Here is a 20,929-nt window from a genome sequence, read left to right on the forward strand (position 1 = left end):
CATGCAATTATTAAATATCAATGCTTATTTATTTATTACTTTTTTTATTATTATTAAATGCTCACTGTGTTTATACTACTTATTTGAAGTGTTTTGTGATTCCTACATTTCAATCTATGGGACAATGTTTTAAAACGTCAACATTTATTAAAAACATCAACATTTATTAAAAACAGATATTAATGCATTGATGTCCATTCATTCACTCACTCATGTATGTATGTATTTATTTATTTATTATTTGAACAAAATATTAATATTTAAGATATTATTATATTATGCATAATTTATGCATATTTTTAGGCATTAATAAAAACATTATGTTAGTGATTTTTACCTAGTATTTAAAAAAAAAAAAAAATTCAGTTTAGTTGCAAGATTGTTGGTCATGATGCAAATCATATTTATTTACAATGTGATACAAAATATTTTCCACAATAAAAAATTAAAATAAATAAAACATGTTCACTCTTAACATTTTCAAAAATGTGATTTATTTAATTATGGATTTTCACAGTTTCACAGTTTAATATTGCATATCTGGGTCAATGGTAAAATATACAAATATTTATAATTTTGTGTTATTTTTTATTATAATTTAATAAAAATCTAAAAATTACTTAATTACAACGATAACTCTATTATTGTCATTATTTATTATTTTTATTACTATTACTATATAAGAACAGATATTACTAAATAATTATTTTTGACATCATTATTATTATTATTAATAAGCTATATTGTTACATAATCATAAAATGTTTGGCCAACATTGTGCACCCCTAAAGTCCAAACATGCACAAAAAAATGTGCAATATTTCTAATATGTATCTGAATTGCTTATGGTTGAAAGCGGTAAATCCAGTCTCTGACCACAGGACCTCGTGGCGCAACGGTAGCGCGTCTGACTCCAGATCAGAAGGTTGCGTGTTCAAATCACGTCGGGGTCAAATGTATGTTTTTATACTCCAATCTTTTGCTCAAATTAACAGCTCAGATTATATCCCAAGTAAGATTATGAAATGCACATAGATGTTAGTAGTACATTAATAACTGAGCTAGATTTCCCCTGCTTTCCCTTGTTAATAAATAATAATTCAAATAGAATTATAGGAATTAAACATGACAATGCGGGATTTTGTGAGAAAATTGTTACATTTTAATTCATTATATGTGCGTGTGTGCGTGCGTGTATAAAAAATGATTAATCTAAAATATTTCTAAAATTTACAGTAGTTGATCTTTGACAGAGCGAGATATATGTGAGTGTAATTTACTAAAAATCTATATTATTTCAATAATAATAATTTTGTTAATTATAGGCTATAACATTCATTTTTATTGATATTAATAATAATGGTAATAATTGTATTCATATTATTTTTTTACATTTATAATGGATTTTATTATATATATATATATATATGTATATATATATATATATATATATATATATATATATATGGGATTTTTATTATCTCTAATAATATATTACTTTTGTATTTATAATTTACAATGTTTGAACATTCAATCACATGGATTGTTTACAGGTAGATGGCGCTGCGGCACAATAAATGCACCAGCTTCACTTAGGCTACTAATAATGAACCTCCTATCAACCTGAAATGCATCGTCATCGGCGTCCTGAGGTTTGATAATATAACAGCGTTTCTCTGTCATTTGCACAGAAGTAGACTAGAAGTAGACAGAGAAGCATTTCTCAAAACAATTTGTTCAAACAGCACCATACAATAGATTACCTGCTAAAGCCTGTAACTTACTCAAACAAAATCTTTAAAAGCAAGTATTTCTGTCAATGAACATATCAGTGCCATCAGAATGAAACGTCCCTGTGTCGTTGTTCACAAACAAATGCTTAGTCATGTTGTCAATATAAGAGTGTGCTTTGTTAGTATTACCAGATGTAAACTGGAGACATGACAGTTACTGTTTTGAACAGTATGCCATATGCTTATGCCACAAATCCCTTTCAAAAGTACATATTTACATATTACTGTATGTGGGATATTGACTGAAAGAGACTGGATATGTAGTGGTATGGACTCAAGTAGTCATGTTTGTATTGTTTTCATTAATATTATTACTTATCATCTGTTAAATATGGTTCTTGCTTTAAATGTATATTAAAATAGAATTGTATATTATACTGTATAACTATGCCAACTTGAACATCACTTAGACCTGTAGACGCTGGCGGGTGACGCTAGAGGGTGATCATGAGCCGCAGGACATAGAGCTTCATTTATATATGAAGAAGCCACTCTTGCAGCCACTGATTCACAATGGGCTAGTTGCATATCTCCGCCATCTTGGATTTCCGGTCTTGCGAGTGTGTGCGTAGATATTTCCGGTTGTGCTTAAAGTCAGTGCAGAAAACTGGAGAAGTCCAAATATTACCTTCTATATGTTTACAGGATTTATAATATCACTTCATATGCAAATAAGATATACACTGCTATTATCACTATACTACAAATGTTAACTGAGCCAGTGGATTTGAAACTTGTGTATGTTTGGGTCCGGTGAATGAATTAAATACACTAATGTTCACGAAATGAAAGTTGAACTCATGGCGTGTATACACAGCTATATAATGTATTTTATCTTACCAAATATGTAAATGTACAAATCACTTATTTCTCGAAAATGTTTGCATTATTATTATTTTTATATTAAATATTTACCTCGTGAGACGTGGTCTGCGATATATCTTCAGAAATATCTATTTCTCAATTGTACACATACATCAGTCTGTTTCATTTTCACAACATATTTTATTATTTTACACAGTAAAAAATACGTGACTAATTTTAATATTTTTAATCTGATAATGCAAAACAATAACAATATACATAGACAGATAATGATTTATGCTACAGATCTTTCACAAAACAAATAAAAACACACATGAATGCAAACAGCGATCTTTTATTTAATGCAAACATACCATAATTATATTACGTTTAATTGTACAGTTAGTTATAAATTATGTTATCAAAAAGTTAATAAAACATGCTTTATCAGAAATCTCTGTGAGTCGTTTGACAGTCAGAAACATGTATCTTACATAACAGAACAAAACTAGCTCTTCGAAAATGAAAAGTATTGCATATTTGAGAGGTTTGTGTTTGAAAGAAGAAATCCCTGTGGACCTGACCTGACACTGATCCGCATAATCAACAGAAGAATAAAGCAATCTCCGCGTTGTATCTTGATGAATTTCCACACAGAGGTACGCAAAATATAGGGAGGATGTTTCCCCATGTTTCTGATATACAACTATCGGCTGTTAAATTTGAAAATCATTAATTATATACATCTAGCCAAGATCCGTGTGCAAGTTTCCATTACAGTCAATGCGAGCGTCGCAAGACCGGAAATAAGTACGCACACACTCGCGTCGCTGAAGCTCACCGGCGCCATCTTGTGCACCTAGCCCATTGAAAGATTTCTTTCTCTCTCTGTTTATGTGTTTCTGCAGGTAAGATAAGTGATGTGGCATCGCAGTTTGAGTTCATAAAGTGTTTATACTTTAGTTATTTGTGTTAGTTTGATGACTTTGTATACATAATCGATCACTTTAGCGGTTGATGTGCGGCCGGCCGCACCCGCGCGATGGATTGCGCAATCGCGGCTGGGAGGCGGCTGACGCCGCTGCGTTGGTGGAGGCCGCGCGATGCATTGACATGGGTGCTTAGTGTCCTCCAGAGATGGGACCAAGTCACACATGTGTAAGTCTCAAGTAAGTCTCAAGTCTTAACCTTCAAGTCTCAAGTAAGTCCCAAGTATTTTTTTCTTGGGCAAGTCAAGTCAAGTCAAGTCACCTTAATATTGTTATTTTACCTGCAGAATCTGATCTTAATAAAGTTAAAAGACAAGATATAAGTAACTGTCAGTAAATTAAAATAATTTGGATTTGCGTTGTAAATACTCATGTTCAGTAAAATACATCATGGAATCAAACAAAATTGTAACTTCCTAAAATTATTTATTTTTCACTTCTGCCAACAGTGTTTGAAATGTTTTACATTTTCAACATTGAGTCCATAAAACAAATAACAGCTAAACATCCAACAGACTCCTCTCTGAACACCTCTCTCTCTCTCTCTCTCTCTCTCAAACACAGTTTACATACAACATTAAACTTTGTTACATTTCTCCTCTCTCTCTCTCTCTCAGAGTATAGAATATAAATATGACGTATTTTCAGTTGTTTCATACTTTTTTGTTATGTACAGTACAGACCAAAAGTTTGGACACACCTTCTCATTCAAAGAGTTTTCTTTATTTTCATGACTATGAAAATTGTAGATTCACACTGAAGGCATCAAAACTATGAATTAACACATGTGGAATTATACATGGAATTATATACATAACAAAAAAGTGTGAAACAACCGAAAATATGTAATATTCTTGGTTCTTCAAAGTAGCCACTTTTTGCTTTGATTACTGCTTTGCACACTCTTGGCTTTCTCTTGATGAGCTTCAAGAGGTAGTCACCTGAAATGGTCTTCCAACAGTCTTGAAGGAGTTCTCCGAGAGATGCTTAGCACTTGTTGGCCCTTTTGCCTTCTGTCTGCGGTCCAGCTCACCCCTAAACCATCTGGATTGGGTTCAGGTCCGGTGACTGTGGAGGCCAGGTCATCTGGAGCAGCACCCCATCACTCTCCTTCTTGGTCAAATAGCCCTTGATGCCTTCAGTGTGACTCTACAATTTTCATAGTCATGAAAATAAAGAAAACTCTTTGAATGAGAAGGTGTGTCCAAACTTTTGGTCTGTACTGTACATAACAAAAAAGTATGAAACAACTGAAAATACGTCATATTTATATTCTGTACTATATATATATATATATATATATATATATATATATATATATATATATGTATATATATATGTATATATATATTTATATATATATGTATATATATATATATATATATATATATATATATATATGTATATATATATGTATATATATATTTATATATATATGTATATATATATATATATATATATATATATATATATATATATATATATATATATATATATATATGTATGTAATATGCACTTGTCATGATTGGGTAATCGCGGCAGCTACATTTGTTTTTCTGATTAATTGTTTTGCTCTATGAGAACGACAAGGTAACAAAATATTCGGGACTTATGCCCCCTTAGCCCAACCCTAGCGCCGCCCCTGGAATGCGTTTTTTTGACGGCCTGCTAGCGGATCATTAGGGGCTGTTCACATCACGTCTTTTGCGCGCGCAAGTTCGTTATTTCCAATGTAGGCGCGCGGTATGCGCGCTCATAATGGAAGCAACGCGCTCAACATCTAAACTTTTCAAAATGCCGCAAGCCCACCGCAGGTCATGTGACAATAACTAACCAATCAGCTTCATCCTTTCCCGTATCAACGTTGAAAGCTCAGCTAAGATGAAGGAACAGCTGTTCATAGCTGTATATGGATTGCCATTTTGAAATGAATTTAGTAGCAGAGCTACTGCGAGCGATTTTTAGTGCTGCAAACCCATTTATACTTTGCTGAAATGTCCGCGTCTTCATTGAGAGAGAGCGTGTCATGGATGCTTAGCAACGACAGACGCCCCAGGAGCACTTCTGCCCGAGCGCTTTGGAAAGAAGGAGAAAGCGGCGCGACTAGCGTTTTCCACGCGTTTTTAGTCGCGAACTATTGAAGACAAAAGCGATGACCGTCGGTAACCCTTAGGCTGACATGTTGATGTGATGTGATATCTGATTTAAGTGGGCGTGGTGTGTGTAAGGTAGAGAGGACATGACTGATGATAGTGTCCTGATCCAGTCACGACGCTATTCTCAGCCTGCGCTCCAGCTGAGTAATCAACTTTATTTTAAAAAATAATTTATATATTTTATATTCAAAATGAAAACATGATGTGATTAACACTCAAGTCATTCAAGTCATCGTGTCTCAAGTCAAGTCAAGTCCCGAGTCTTTAACTTCCAAGTCCGAGTCAAGTCTCAAGTCCTAAAAATAGCGACTCGAGTCGACTCGAGTCCAAGTCACCAAGTCACAAGTCCCCATGTCTGGTGTCCTCAGTAATATACTTGTAATCACTCGTTATTATGAGAGTTTATATTTGTTTATTGTAACAATTGTGTTTTGTACATCTGTCATGTTTTAGAGACAACTAAATTGCTGATTAAGATCGTTTACAACAGAGCAAATAGAGAGAAATAGTTACTAAAAAGGAAACAAAGAGCTTATACACCGTTTTTGTATGATTATTGAGTATTATTTTCGGATGTCATGGAAATGTTAATGTGTTACAGACAGTATAGCAATATATTTTCATTTTCTTTCAATGTATTGTGATATGATTGTTTAAAGTGAGTTTAAGGACATAGAGCTTCATTTATATATGAAGAAGCCACTCTTGCAGCCACTGATTCACAATTGAAAGATTTCTTTCTCTCTCTGTTTATGTGTTTCTGCAGCAATAAAACAATATATGTGCCACCAGAAGTCTCCGCCTCTTCTGTGTGTGCAACAGATAGAATTCCCAGTTACACTTTTACCAGTGGTCAAAAAATAAAAATAAAATAAATAAAAAACCTTTAGAATGCCATTGTGATATATGTAGAAAGAAAAAACGAAATATGGGCACAAAGATGAAAATAATGCCATTGTCAGATTTTGTAACTCTTGTGTTGTCCTCTGATTTACAGTATAAGGTTTCCAACTGAAGATTCATGAGATGAAGCTATTTCAGAGAAATGGTTTATCATTGGTTTACCATTGAATTATACATTATCTTCATTAGTAAAGATTCACTTGCACAATTCATGCCAAATTGACAAAAAGTCGTATAACAAATTGTAAAAATAAAAAGTGTGCTTGGCAGTTTATGACAACAAGATGAACCATTTTGCATTTAATGATTTATACGATGAACTAAAGACTAGATGTTTTGAGGGGTAAGACTGTTGCACAGAAAACTGCACAATACATTTTGAGTGACATGACATTAGCAACTGATAATGTAGGAAACCTCAGTTAAATGTACATAATCAACTGCATGAATATACAAAAGCAATCGCAATTCAAAAGAACGAGAAACTGGTTTTATGATGTGTATGACTAGATGATGTGGAGGTTGTACAAGTAATTTTGAGAATTTCATTTCTGATTTGATAAATGTTACTGTAATAAACCGTAATAGACAGAAATCGCGGTATTAAATCCTATTGGATAATTCCTGATTATGAAGTATAGACCTCGTGGCGCAACGGTAGCGCGTCTGACTCCAGATCAGAAGGTTGCGTGTTCGAATCACGTCGGGGTCAAATGTTTCCTCTTCATGGTTAAATCCAAACTCAATTATTTATAATGGCTACTAAACTGCAGAAAAAGTAAATATGTAATCTAAAAGAACAAATCTTCCCTTCATATAACAATGCTGCAAGTCTTGGAGATATTACATAATAATAGCAAAATTATTAATAATAATAAATAGTTAAAATAATAATAATAGTTATTATTAAGAAATTCAATTGTACAAATTAAATTATAATAATAAGTTATTATTATTACTTAATTTTATTATTTTTAGTATTAAAAATAATTCTATAATAGAAATAAAATCCTAAATTTATTTAATAAAATAAAATAAAATTCTATTATAAAAAAAAATTTCTATAATTATTACTATTATTACATAGTAATATATTATTGTTTTATATTTTATACTTATTTTATACTCTATTGCGATATTTCACTATAAAATGGAAAATTAAGATTATAATGCTAATAAATAATAATAATAAAAAAAATACATTACAACTGTAAATTAGAAAGCTAATATACTTAGCAGATGGTGAGCTGAAGCACTTCACTCTTAACATACACAGTGCATATATTTATTTAATTAAATTGCAACAAGTTATATCAATATTTCGTTTTCATTAACTAAATAATCATGCAGCCCTACTTTTTTTTCAGATAGCAGAATAGCCTACTACCATATTACTACTATTATTTCTACACTATATAGAATATTATACGTAGCCTATGTGAATGTGTGCATGCATAAAATACCTGGAGTATCACACACATTAAGTAAGTTAGAGAAGGTCATTTTGTCTTTGAGACATTGTATCCCTTTGGCCATTCAACACTTTTGCACACAAACACAAACACACACACACACACACACACACACATACATGAAGGATTTATGTGCTGTCAGATAGCTGTTCTGTTTCAGTAATGACAGCTCAATGACAGCCATATACATACCAAACACACACACACAAACACACACACACTACATCTCACCTCTGTACTTGTGAAGTTCTGCGTATTTATATTTTTAGAAAAGACTGGCAGTCTGGCACAATCATGAAACCTCAACTCAATTCACGAGCGATAAATGATCAATAAAGTCATAAATCACAAATAAATCCTGAGCTGACAAATGAATAAAGAAAAGAAGTTCATCTAAAAGGATAGAACGGATGGATGATTCAGTAGAAATGGTCTTGGTTTGATAGTCTTGAACATTGTAAAAGTATTTCCCTCCATTCCTCAGACGAGAGGAAAGCGCTGATGTCTCATCAGCAGGAGCATCACTATCACATCAGTGATATACACACTGCAGAAAGCTCACATCAGTACCAAACTGTAAGAGTTGGGAAGAGTTGTACACAGCCAAGATATAAGTCACTCATCATTAAAAGACGCTAACGGTCAATCTAGCTTTGGGAAAAGTAATTACCGGCTGAAAAAGAAATTACTGGCTATGATAGAAGTTACAAATAAAAAGTAGCAAATTACATGTATATTTTAATACAGGCAGTCTACCTGTGTACCTGTGTACCGTTTATATAAATATATACAATTTTTAATATGAAATCACCAGTTATAAATAAGATGCAGTAAATATTACAGCAACTCAGTTCTATCCTATCATTAACTAAAACTAAAGCTATAAAAAAAATTACTTAAAATAAAATAAACATTTACTGAATATTAAACTGATTTTATTTCAGGTAGTTGCCAACAATTGCCTTTTTCATTTAGTTTAAGTAGTATAATAACTATAAATAAACGAACACTTAACCAAATAAAATGTAGCTAATAAAAACTAATTTGACATAAAAAAATGAATAATAAAAGTAATAAAATAAAAATGATGATAATAAAATGATTTTTCATTGTTATAAAAAAAGTTTTACATGAAAATTCTAGGCTATTTCAGTCTTTTCATGTTTTAAAATTTCATGTTTAATTCAATGCAATCATCAACTTTCATTTCTTTGTAATTATCTGTGAAATTTACTAGCAAAATATTGCAAATATCAGTGATACTGAAATAACTTTGGTCTGCAATAAATATAATAAGCACTGTGAAAAATCATATCACTTTTCATATATATATATATTACTGTTCATGTGTATTTCATTATATAGTCTGCAAATGCCGTTTTGTAATCCTGCATTTTCAGTTTCACATATGTAAATTAAAAAATGCACCATGCAGGCCATTATAGGGTTTTTAAAGTCTAGAATTAATCTAAAAATAAAGGTTTTAAGGTTTCCGCCTGCTCTCATTGGCTCTTTAAGTCGCTTTTTTTTTCACTGTCTGTGCTGTGCTCTCCATTTTCTCCCTGTTCTCACTTTGATGTAAGCTTCTGCAATTCTGGGATACAAAATAAAATTAAATACAAATATCCACAATACACAGTAAAAAGCAGATTTTGTGCATCATTCATTTGTTACTACTATACTAATTATTCTTAAATATATATATAATTATCTATCTATCCATCCATCCATTCATCATGTCATTAATCTGTTTAAGACCTTCTCTGAATCCTACTTAATCATGACTTTTATTTTGTAGGATACTGTATACCACAGTAATGTTACGTCTGTCCCGTTCTGTCTGTTTTTTTAAATCTTTATCATTATTTTTTTTAAGGCCATTCATTTCAGTTGGTGATATTATTATTAATCAGTTTCCTAAAGATTAGTGGAGATCTTGGCTTGTGTATATTTCCATCTTTTGCACTGAATCATGACAAACTTGGACACAAATGATGATTTTCCACAGATGCTGGTACACACTGTCTGTATAGAACATGCATCCAATGCATGGAAATAAAACCTAAAAAAAGTTTGAATATTCAATACATTTGTGTGCGACTGCATCATTGATCAGTGTGTCCTTCCTTCACTAAAGTTTCAGCTGCTGTTGATGGATTGTAATAGTTGAGAACAGCTGTGTTTAGCAGTAAATGTGAACTGAAGCTCTTGGGGTTTGAACATGGTCTCTGGAGACGGAGCTGCTCTATTCTGAGATCATCAGAATCACTAAAGCTGTCAATGCAAATCTGATTTCAGCTCAAACTCACAGTTTCTCTGTTTGATCGGTTAAACGCTCTGAACTGGAACAGTTTCACTTCTGCTCATCAGAAATGAGTTACGAGTTATAAGTCAGATAATGATTAAAAAAAATATTAAATAAAATAATCAGCTTGATTATTTTATGTTAGCTTACTGTTGCTACCCAATGATTATATTACTTTAATACAATGTTATTATTGTTTCTTTGATTTGGTATCACTTTACACACTCTGTTTTCTCTGAATCTGAGCATAGTCGATTCAAACCCGTCTGTCACAGGACAGATCCCAGTCTAATAGAGCTGATGTGACTCCTGACTCAGTTGTGAGCTCATGTGTAGTTGTGTGTTTGGTCTCTGTGTGTCAGTAGTGAGTGATAGTGTTTGAGCAGCTGCAGCATCAGTTCAGTCACTGTGACTCTGACTGACACAGGTTTTTGTACCACGCTTTATCACTGTGGGAACGCAAAATCACCCACACAGTCACCATAATTATGCACTCTGCAATGAAAACTCTGACAGTAATAATATGCAACATCTTCAGTCTGGAATCCAGTGATGGTCAGAGTGAAATCACTGTCAGATCCACTGCCACTGAATCTAGACGGAGTTTCTGACTCAAGACTGGTTGCATGATAAATCAGGCGTTTAGGAGCTTCTCCAGGTTTCTGTGAGTACCAGGCCAAACAGGGTGGGGTGCAGTCAATAGAACTGATAACTGGAGAACTGAGTTTACAACTCATCTTAACATTTTGTCCTGGTCTGCCAGTTTGTACTTTAGGACTCTGAGTGACTGTGATTTTAGCCTTACATCCTAAAAAAACATCCATGAGTCCATGAAAATATATTATTGTACATATTATTAAAATATTTAATATTTCAAATATATAAAAATACTAGTCACCTTGTAGTACGAAGCAGTATAAAAGTGTCCAGATGATGATGAAGGTCATGTTGATGAAGATTGCTGTGTGTGTCAGTGATGAAGTGTTAAACTCACAGCACTATAAACACTCTCAGAGCACTGAAGCATCTGATCAATATGCAAACACACTCACATCATTTACCTGAAGAGACTACAATACAATACATCTTTATTGTCAACCATGGTTGAAATTTGTCTTAGAGATACACATGCTTGCAATTTCATTTCTTCAATTTTTATTTATCATTTTCACAAGGAGGAGCGTCGCCCTTCAAATACTGTTTTAATGACCTTTCATGCTGAGAGCATTGAATATTTGATGTGCAGATTTTATATCATCTATGATAATGTATAACAGGTCAGAGGTCATCCAATATGGACTGACCACCTAAATCTTGCTAAAGATTCCATTATAAAGCAGGTAAACAGAATCAGTTTAAATTCACATGTCTTGAAAATGTGATAAGCCTTTATACAATAACATTCTATGCTGCATTTTTTAATAATTCATGTCTGCTGTTGAGCCTCATATCAGTGTGTGTGTGTGTGTGTGTGTGTTCATTTGAGTGTGAAGGAGGTTTTTGTACGACGCTTTCACTAGAATGAAGCACTGTGGTGGACCTTTGGTGGAGGAACTAAACTTGTAATCGGTAAGTCTCTTCAATCATATCATTAAAATATATGTTATTATTTTATTAAGCAAACATTTGCCAACAATTATTATAAAAATGTTACGGAAGTTAAAGAAGAATAAAGATAGAAAATATTAATTTATAATATTAAAATTAATTATTCATTAATTCTAACATTATGCATTTAATTGCTTCATCGTTTATTTTGATTTTGTCTGGTATTTTATAACTATATATTAATATTTAGTGATATTCCCTTTTCTATTTAAAATCATATTTAAATTTGTTTTATCTCACTTTACATTAATAATTTCAAATCTTATTATTGCTAATCATTGCATATTAATTAATTGGTTGAAATAGATTGATGTATATTTAACTATTTCTTAAATTTTTTTTTTTTGCATAGTTATTGATCAAATTAATGATTAAGAGTTTTAGAAATGCATGACACAAAGGTTTAATAATATGGACAAAATAATTCTAATTTTGTAGGTATCATCAATGTAAATGTGCATTTCCATGTAATTGTGATTGTGAGTGTTATGATCTTTAAAAACATATATAAATTATTATATTTATTTGTTTTCTAAATGATCATAAATTTGCACATTCTAAATAATTTTAAATGTTACACATATTAATTCAGAAAAATAACAAATTATTATCATGTTTGCTTAATAAAACTAATTTAAATTTAGATGTACTGGTGAACATTTATTTAATGGAGATTTCATGTAAGACAACATCTCTAGGCTGTGTATAAATGAAGGCAGTGAGGTCAAACTACATTAACGATTCAATGATTATGATTTTTACAGCATCACCATATCTAAATCTATGAGATAGAGTCAGAATGCTAAGAGTGAGTTTGAGTTGTGTGTGTTTGTGTGTTTCAGCTCATCCGGCAGTGAATCCCTCCGTGTCTCTGCTGCCTCCCTCTTCTCTGCAGATCTCTGGAGACTCAGCCGCACTGCTCTGTCTGCTCAGCTCTTACGCTCCACAGGGGGCGCAGGTGAGCTGGACGCTGGACGGGTCAGAGGTCACCGAGGGGGTTCAGACCAGCGAAGAGAGCGAGCGGGACGGACTCTACAGCCTCAGCAGCGTCCTGAGCCTCAGCAAAGCACGCTGGGAAGCCGGCGAGCGCTTCGTCTGCAGAGTAACACATGACGGAGCTGCTCGGGAGACCACGTTCCTCATGAGCTCCGAGTGCTGATGTTTCTCCAGTGAAGAGCAGCAGGATTCACAGCAGTCTCCTGATTTACAGCTCAATACTCAAGCAGTCTTTCAATGTGCTGCCATTGCTGTTCATTCAATAAAGCTTCTGAACGCCTTCCATTTGTGTCCGACTGCATCATTGATCAGTGTGTCCTTCCTTCACTAAAGTTTCAGCTGCTGTTGATGGATTGTAATAGTTGAGAACAGCTGTGTTTAGCAGTAAATGTGAACTGAAGCTCTTGGGGTTTGAACATGGTCTCTGGAGACGGAACTGCTCTATTCTGAGACCATCAGAATCACTAAAGCTGTCAATGCAAATCTGACTTTCAGCTCAAACTCACAGTTTCTCTGTTTGATCGGTTAAACGCTCTGAACTTAAAGAGTTTCACTTCACTTGTGGTAGTTTACAAGACCTATACAACTGCTCTGAGACTTAAGTGAGGATCCAAAGGAAGTATTTGTCGCACTGTGTGTACTTACTGTTGTACTTATATTGACAATGAATTGATCAACAGCTGAATGAAATCATTGATGAGTCAGGGCAAAGGATTATGGGGAATGGAGTCTGGGAGGAAAAGGTGATATGACATTTAGCAGACACTTTTAGCATTCTGCCTTAAACTGCTTTAATGTTGTGGACATTCATGTGTCTGACCATTGCTGTCTATACTTTAATGTGTCTTGTAATGTGGTCAGTGATGCACATACAGTGGTGTCCAAAAGGCGTATTATAAATCAAAACGTTATTGAAAATTTTTCTGATTTCTTTCAGCCCAAATTCTTTGAGGATTATACTGATGGAGAACCCCTTGTTAATCACTTCAATGACCATTGCCTTTCTGCTCTGGACATAGTGGCCCCTGTAAAGCACAAAACAACTTCTCCTACAAATCCTTGTCCTTGGTTAAATGAGGAAATTGCTTCCTCTAGGAGAATATGTCGTAAGGTAGAGCGTTTGTAGAAATCCACTAACTTGGAAGTGCACAGAATACATTTAAAGGAGCTTATTGTTTCGCTAAATGAAATGATGAAGCAGGCCAGATCTAAGTATTTTTTTAATCTTGTAAACCAGAATAAGAGAAACCCTAAAGTTGTCTCTGATACTATTCAGAATATTGTTTCACCCTCTACACCATTGGTGCCTGTTTTCACCATTGAGGACTGCAACAATTTCTTAAAATATTTCGTAAATAAGGTGAATGAAATCAAATATAGTGTAAAAGCATCTGATGAGAGCCCAATTGTGGTAGCTACCCCAAATTGCTCCTGGGCTAAATTTTCTGTCATCTCATTAGATGATCTCATGATCTTATTTAAAAAGATGAAGCCATCTTCTTGCTCATTGGATATATTACCAACATTCATGTTTGTTAAAGTAATAGATCTTTTTGGTCCTATTTTTGTCCAAATTATTAAAATTTCACTTTCCACTGGGATCGTCCCAAATTTTTATAAACAGGCAGTGATAAGCCCCATTTTAAAAAAGCCCAATTTGGATCCAGTGGAACACTGCAATTATAGGCCAATATCTAAACTGCCTTTTCTTTCAAAAGTCTTGGAGAAAGTAGTAGCTGAGCAGCTGACAGCTTTTCTAAGTAACAGTGGCCTCCTGGATAAGTATCAGTCTGGCTCTAGAAAGATGCACTCTACCGAGACTGCTCTCCTCAAAGTATTTAACGAAGTCCAAATGGCGGCCGACTCAGGAAGATACTCAGTATTGGTTTTATTGGATTTATCATCAGCCTTCGATACGGTGGACCACAAAATATTGTTACATAGATTGGAAAATGAGTTTGGTGTGGCTGGGACTGTTTTTAAAATGGTTCTCCTCTTACCTGAGTGATAGAACTTTTTGTACATGTAAATGATATATTGTCTGAAGCCACTCCATTCTTGAATGGTGTCCCCCAGGGATCTGTCCTGGGTCCACTTCTGTTTTTACTGTACATTACACCTCTTGGAAATATTTTGAAACATTTGAACAAAGTGTCATACCATTTTTATGCTGATGACATACAATTGTATTGCTCGTTTAATGATTTGGAGTTCCACAAACTAACAGATTTATTGAATAGTATATCTTGTGTTAAATCGTAGCTTGCTAGTAACTGTCTCCAATTAAACTCGAAAAAGACCGAAACCCTGATTATAGCCCCAGACAACAAAATTCCACAAATTGTCCAACACCTTGGTTCTCTGAGCTCCACTGTCCAGTCGAACATCAGAAATCTAGGCGTCTGGTTTGACCAATCAATGTCTTTGGACTGCCATTCAAAATTTTTGGTCAGAAATTTTTATCACTGTCACGGTTGGTAAACCGTGATCTCGGGTTGTTTACACTTTGTGGTGAATTCTGTGTGTTCCGCGTCTGCACTGATTTGTTGTGGGCGTCTCCGTTTATTGTATCAGCAACAGCTGCCGCTCATTACTCATCCACTATATAATGGCTTGTCTCACGTCCTGTGTTTGTGAGATCGTTGTTTCATGTCGATGTGTTTATCCCCCCGTCTGGCTTCAGTGTTGTTTTGCGTTTGGATGTCTGTGTTTCCCCAGAACCTCATCCACTCTTCGCATGTTCACTCAGACACGGACACTTACCTTCGGCTCTATTCCCCGCAGTTCCTGTGCCACTCTCTCCTGCTGCCTCACGCCGTCAACATCCAGATTCCTCACCTTCTCTCTACCACCGTCTAGATTTCTCACCGCTACACCATCCCTTCGGAGTGTCGTGTCTCATCGTCATTGTTTGTTTATGTACCATCGCCATATCTTCTCATTAAAATCTTAAACTCGCTATTGTTTCCAGACTGTCCTTTCACCAGCCGTTACAGAACAATCTCACCCATCATGGAAGCAGCGAGCACCAATACCCTCACCGACTTCATGCACAACAGTGTCAAAAGAATGTATCAGCAGCAGGAGAGTATCTCGAACACCGGACGCGCTGTCCAAGCGCTGGTGGCACAGGTGTCCGAGCTCACCCAGCAGATCCATCAGCTCACGTCTCCCACTGCGCCCATCGCACCGCCTGCGCCGCCCGTTCCCCCGGGGATTCCTCAGGACCACTTCCGGCCAGAGCCACGACTTCCGGCGCCGGAGAACTATGCGGGTGAGCCAACCTTTTGTAGAACATTTCTTAACAAATGCTCGATGCATTTTGCTCTGCAGCCCCGCACTTTCGCTACGGAGGAATCCAAAGTAGCGTTCATGCTCACACTTCTCTCTGGCAAGTCTGCCTTATGGGGAACGGCCTCTCGGAACTCTGGCAAGGACCTTCATCTGTAACCGAGTACTCCATCGAGTTCCGTACCCTGGCGGCCGTGTGCCAGTGAAACGAGGCGGCGCAGTGTGATAGATTCCTGCATGGGTTATCCGACCGTGTTCAGCAGGAGATCTACCTCCTCGAGCTGCCCCCTACTCTCAACGAACTCATTGACCTGGCGTTGCGGGTGGAGGCAAGGTTTAATCGTCTGGGCCGCCAACACAGTCCTTCCAGGCCTCCCTTTTCTCCTGGTAGGGGGCGCTTGAGTCGAGAGAACACGGTCGGTTCTGTCGACGATCACAAGCCCATGCAGGTGGGTAGAGCTCGGCTGTCCCGGAGGGAGAGGGAACGACGGAGGTCCCAAGGACTATGTTTATACTGCGGAGGCTCTGACCATAACAACTACTCTTGCCCGGTAAAAGAGTCAGCCCGATAGTAAATCTGAGGCTACTATCGGGTGGGATCTCCGCTGAGAAGTCCTCACCTCCATCATCGACCCTCCTTCTGGTGAGACTGCGGTGGAAGAATCAACATCATGAATGTCAAGCCCTTCTGGACTACGGAGCCGAAGGTAATTTCATTGATTCTTCACTTGCACATCACCTGAACATTCCTGTCCTTCCTGTGTCTCTCCCCATCCATGTCACCGCACTCAATGGCCAGGAACTGCCTCACATCACCCACCATACAGAACCCATCACACTGATCACATCTGGCAACCATCAAGAAACCATATCCTTTTTCCTCATGGACTCCCCTGTTGCTCCCATTGTTTTAGGTCACCCCTGGTTGTTCAAACATAATCCACGAGTGGAATGGGGTTCTAACACTTTCACATTGTGGAGTGCGGTGACCCTTGACCCCGAACCGGCGACTAGGAGAACTGTTTCCAGGTACGCAGTCGTGAGGGCAGAGGAGAGAGCCGCGGCTGACTCTGCAGCCGAAGCATTGCTACAGGCTGTCTTATCTCGTAAGGAGATGCCTGTTGTAATCGCTGCCAAGACTCTGTCTAATTATTTGTCTCGTCTTGTCCAGATCCTTCAAGTCCCCACCAGTCCTGTCTTGTCCCCAGACCCTGTCCCCAGAGATCCCGAGCCAGCCGCAGTTAGCACAGTTCCTGACCCAGTTTCTGTCTCCACTGATGTTGTCCCGTGTCCCGTTGATGTTGTCGAGTGTCCCGTTGATATAGTCCCGTGTCCTGTTGATGTTGCCCTGTGTCCAGTTAATGTCGTCGAGTGTCCAGCTGATGTCTCCCCGTGTCCAGCTGTTGTCTCCCCGTGTCCAGCTGTTGTCTCCCCGTGTCCAGCTGTTGTCTCCCCGTGTCCAGTAGATGTTTCCCCGTGTCCAGTAGATGTTGTCCCATGTCCTGCGACTTCTCTTGTCATGTCCCCTGTCAGTAGTCCTGAGACCACTCCCCACCCCTCACCACCCAGATCTGCCCGGACCCCTCGCCGTCAGCCTTCGTCCCGTCCTTCTAAGACTCCTGCCCCACCCACCCACCCTGGTCTGTCCCCCATGAACTTTGTTGTCCCGCCTCCTCCCCTTCCTTGTTTGTTTTTTTTTATTTGTCACCCTAACCCTGTCGTAGTGTTTTCATGTTTGCCTTTGTTATTATTTGTCATGTCTTGTTGGTTTTTGACTCTGTCCCAGTCAGTCCTGTCCCGCATTTGATATTCCCTTGGGGAGCATCTGAAAGCTGCTCCTTAAGGGAGGGGTTCTGTCATGATCCTGCCTTCATGTCCTGACTTTTCTCTAGTCTTGAGGCAGGATCATGACAGACCCGTGTTTTGTGTACAAGCACATGGCCTTGTCTTTGGGCCATGTGCTTGTGTTGTCTTGTCCCCTTGCCCCGCCCCCCTTGTTATCCTAGTCTTGTCGTGATTGCCGTATCTGTGCCACCTGTTGTGTCTTAATTAGTTCTCCTTCTTTTGTTGGTTCATTGTTCCACACTGAGATTGTTCCACACCGTGACTGTTCCTACTTGTGATTGTTCCACATATGTGTTTCTACCTGTCAGCCTCGTGAGATATTGTATCCTTGTAACCCCTTTAAGAAGTCTTTGTATAACCGTGAGTGTTTGTTTGTAGTTAGTGTTCAGAGTCTTTGTTTATCGTGTCTTGTAAAGTAATTTAGTGTCTACCCTAGTCAGTGTTTTCCCCCTCGTGGGTTTTGTTTTCCCCTTTTGTGATTAATCAATCCTGTGTTTGCTACTTCCTGTCTGCATCTGAGTTCATCCCAACCCCTCCACATAACAGAAGGAAGTGTTCAGTAAGTCCCGGGCTGCTTCTCTTCCTCTGCATCGTCCCTACGACTGTGCCATAAACTTAGTGTCAGGTAAATCTCCGCCTAAAGGTAAGTTATACTCTCTTTCTATTCCTGAGAGGGAGGCCATGGAGAAATACATTTCTGATTCCTTAGCCTCTGGGTTCATCCGTCCTTCCTCTTCTCCAGCGGGGGCGGTGTTCTTTTTTGTGGGTAAGAAGGATGGTTCTCTGCGACCTTGAATTGATTACCGAGAGCTGAACAACATTACTATTCAGAATAGTTATCCTTTACCACTCATGTCTTCAGCTTTTGAGAGGTTGCAGGGAGCATCTGTATTCACAAAATTGGATTTACGTAATGCTCATCATTTGGTCCGCATCCGGAAGGGGGATGAATGGAAAATTGCCTTTAACACCCCTAGAGGGCACTTTGAATATTTGGTGATGCGGTTCGGGCTCTCCAACTTGCACAGGGTTTTCCAAGCACTCGTGAATGACGTGTTGAGAGATATGGTACATCAGTTTATATATGTTTACCTGGATGACATACTGATTTTTTCTTCATCTCTCCAGGAACATGTTCAACACGTCAGACGAGTGCTCCAGAGGTTACTAGAGAATGGTCTTTTTGTCAAGGCGGAGAAGTGCCTATTCCATGCACAGTCAGTCCCCTTCCTAGGGTATATCGTGTCGTCTGAGGGAATACGAATGGACCCTGACAAAGTAAAGGCTGTGATAGATTGGCCATCTCCAGATTCCCGTAAGGCCCTACAGCGGTTTCTGGGGTTCGCCAATTTCTATCGTCGTTTCATTCGTAATTACAGCCAACTAGCCTCACCTCTGACAGCCTTGACCTCTCCCAGTACTCCGTTCAGGTGGTCTGACGCAGCTGAGGCTGAATTCACTAACCTCAAGAACCGCTTCGTTTCAGCTCCCATCCTTGTGGCCCCTGATCCCACACGGCAGTTCGTGGTGGAGGTCGACGCATCAGAGGTGGGGGTAGGAGCAGTGTTGTCCCAACGTGCTGTTTCAGACGATAAGGTACACCCATGCGCATTTTTCTCACATCGATTATCTCCTGCCGAACGTAATTATGACATTGGCAATAGAGAGTTGTTGGCGGTCAAATTAGCGTTGGAGGAGTGGCGCCACTGGTTAGAGGGTTCAGGGGTTCCCTTTATTGTTTGGACCGATCACAAGAATTTAGAATACATCAGAACTGCCAAAAGACTCAATTCCAGGCAGGCACGGTGGGCACTTTTTTTCGGTCGTTTTGAATTTACCCTATCGTACCGCCCGGGTTCCAAAAATGTCAAACCCGATTCTTTGTCACTTCTTTTTGATCCCTCCTCCTGTCCCGTTACTCCCGAGTGTATTTTGCCTGAGAGATTAGTAGTCTCAGCACTCATATGGGAGGTCGAGTCGAAGGTCAAGACGGCCTTAGAAGGGGTAATGCCTCCGTCCGGTTGCCCACCGAACCGCTTATTTGTGCCGGAGGAGTTAAGGTCCGAAGTTGTCCAGTGGGGTCATTGTTCCAACATGGCTTAGCACCCAGGGATAAGTAGAACTAATGGGTTGGTTAGACAACGATTCTGGTGGCCACGTATGGCTCGCGATGTCCGCGATTTTGTTTTGGCTTGTTCAGTTTGTGCCAGTGGTAAGTCATCTAACCGACCTCCTGATGGGCTTCTTCAACCGCTGTCTGTCCCTTCGAGACCCTGGTCCCATATCGCTCTAGATTTTGTTACCGCCCTCCCGCCCTCTAATGGCATGATGGCCGTTTTGACCGTAGTGGACCGGTTCTCGAAGGCGGCACATTTCATTCCCTTGCCCAAATTACCGACAGCCAAGGAGACAGCGGTTACTGTTTTAGATCACGTCTATCGGCTTCATGGCCTCCCGGTAGACTTGGTTTCAGACAGGGGATCTCAGTTTATATCCAAATTTTGGAAAGAGTTTTGCAAATTATTAGGAGCGTCAGTCAGCTTGTCGTCGGGTTATCATCCCCAAAGCAACGGACAATCTGAGCGAGCCAACCAAGATTTAGAGAGGACGTTGAGATGTTGAGATGGAGGTCTCCAAGAATCCTTCTTCCTGTAATCAACAACTCTCTATGGTGGAGTACGCCCACAATTCGTTGCCAGTGTCAGCTATGGGCCTCTCTCCGTTTCAGTGTAGTGTAGGGTACAAGCCACCAGCGTTTCCCAGTCTG

At 38.0% G+C, this 20,929-nt stretch overlaps 1 long non-coding RNA gene and 2 other non-coding genes across 4 annotated transcripts; all 3 read left to right on the plus strand.

Annotated features, from left to right (window-relative positions):
• Positions 1 to 881: 881 nt before the first annotated feature.
• Positions 882 to 953, plus strand: trnaw-cca (transfer RNA tryptophan (anticodon CCA)). The gene has a single exon. It is a non-coding gene; the product is annotated as a tRNA-Trp (tRNA).
• Positions 954 to 7,285: 6,332 nt separating this feature from the next.
• trnaw-cca (transfer RNA tryptophan (anticodon CCA)) lies at positions 7,286 to 7,357 on the plus strand. The gene has a single exon. It is a non-coding gene; the product is annotated as a tRNA-Trp (tRNA).
• Positions 7,358 to 11,559: 4,202 nt separating this feature from the next.
• Positions 11,560 to 13,309, plus strand: LOC127945874 (uncharacterized). 2 transcript variants are annotated; one of them, XR_008150963.1, is made up of 3 exons: positions 11,560 to 11,762; positions 11,909 to 11,991; positions 12,873 to 13,309. It is a non-coding gene; the product is annotated as an uncharacterized LOC127945874 (long non-coding RNA). The 2 variants fall into 2 exon arrangements; XR_008150964.1 differs by having other exon boundaries at positions 11,562 to 11,762; positions 11,916 to 11,991.
• The last annotated feature ends 7,620 nt before the right edge of the window (positions 13,310 to 20,929 follow it).

Source organism: Carassius gibelio, chromosome A24, assembly GCF_023724105.1.
Source record: "Carassius gibelio isolate Cgi1373 ecotype wild population from Czech Republic chromosome A24, carGib1.2-hapl.c, whole genome shotgun sequence".
Lineage (NCBI taxonomy): Eukaryota > Metazoa > Chordata > Actinopteri > Cypriniformes > Cyprinidae > Carassius > Carassius gibelio.